The sequence below is a fragment of the Lactuca saligna genome, chromosome 4 (assembly GCF_052625555.1).
Source record: "Lactuca saligna cultivar CGN05327 chromosome 4, ASM5262555v1, whole genome shotgun sequence".
Classification (NCBI taxonomy): Eukaryota; Viridiplantae; Streptophyta; class Magnoliopsida; order Asterales; family Asteraceae; genus Lactuca; species Lactuca saligna.
In genome coordinates this window covers 34,299,766-34,301,184 of record NC_136420.1, presented here as the reverse complement: position 1 = coordinate 34,301,184, position 1,419 = coordinate 34,299,766, and the positions used below count along the sequence as shown (strand labels likewise).

The 1,419-nt window shown below is 32.2% G+C and overlaps 1 long non-coding RNA gene across 1 annotated transcript; it reads left to right on the top strand.

Annotated features, from left to right (window-relative positions):
- The first annotated feature begins 297 nt into the window (after positions 1 to 297).
- LOC145038412 (uncharacterized) lies at positions 298 to 1,139 on the top strand. The gene is made up of 2 exons (XR_013679358.1): positions 298 to 464; positions 551 to 1,139. It is a non-coding gene; the product is annotated as an uncharacterized LOC145038412 (long non-coding RNA).
- Positions 1,140 to 1,419: the final 280 nt, after the last annotated feature.

Genomic DNA, 1,419 nt, shown 5'->3' with positions numbered 1-1,419 from the left:
GAAAATTAAATACCTTAAATGAAATTATCATATATTTTCGAATATCACAAGCTTCAAATATAAACGGTCTATCTCATGACATGGTAGTCTAATAATTTTCATGAATGAACATAGTCAATTAAATCTATTGTTTGGCTTCTATAATAATAACAATAATAATATCATTTATATCAACAAACTAAATATATATGTAAATTGAAAAATAGTCAAAGGTCTAAATTTGTAGTTTACTCCCAAAAAAATATATAATAAAAATAAAAATAAAAAGGTTCACGGAGCATTCGTAGGACCCTAAACATTAGAGAATGACTCGATCAACACCAGTTTAATCACCCCTCATTCTCGGTCTTCAATCTACACAATACTAGTTTTTGAAAGAAAAAAAAAATGAATAAGATCCATATAACTAACACTCCTATCAGATAATCAGAATTTGTCCTGAATCGATTTGCATGTATCATAAGGTTCGTTGTTAATCTCATGTTCTTTGTTCTTGTTTAGTAGAATACCCACATGGGGAAACACCCTTGATTGATTTGTTGAATTGAAGTATTTTCGAGGAATTCCTGATGGAAAAGGAACCGCTTATTCCATCGTGCTCGAAGATCCCAACAACACCGTCGCAATTCTGCAATCTACCGGAAGATAATGAAATCTCCATTCCGGCATTTGAAGATATGCTTATATTTGATTCTTCTAAATCGTCTTCACAAGAAGTTGATGCCCTAAATCTTAGAGAGAACATTGATAATTCTAGTGATTCCCCGAAACCCTTTGCTTCTTGTTCAGATTCGAATGTGGGTTCAGATCCAATTCCTGTTTTAAATCAAGATTTACAAATTCATATCCCACATTCTTGGTCAGTGGATCCTATTTACTCGTTTAAGAAGACTAATCGACAATGTTCGGAAACTACTCACAACGAATTTGGTCAGCCTTCCAACCCTAAATCGCAGCAGTTAGCGTCTTCTTCGATTGCTCGACAATGGATCGTGTTATTGATCATGTATCTGTCGCTTGGTGTGGTTATATATTGTAGTAGGGAAAATTTCATAGATTCTGAGACTCATGTGGCTGTTGATGCTCTTTAGTTTTGTCTACAATTTTACAATTGTTTTATGGTAAGATAATTATGAATAGTCCATTGACTATGATGCTTTTGATCAAGTTTGTGTTGATTGGTGTCGGGTCGTTGATATCTTTGCTTAGTTGATGCTCTATAGTTTAGGCTTTTTTTTGTTTAGTCGATGCTTAATGTTCTGTTTGCCACATATAAACTTTTTTAATTTTATTATAATTTATGGGTTGTTAGAATTGATTTTTTAACTTCAAAAATGTTTATGGACAAAAGTCTTATTGATTTATGATGGTGCCACAGAAGCCAAAAAATTAATAAATTAAAAGTGTTTAGCTTAAAAT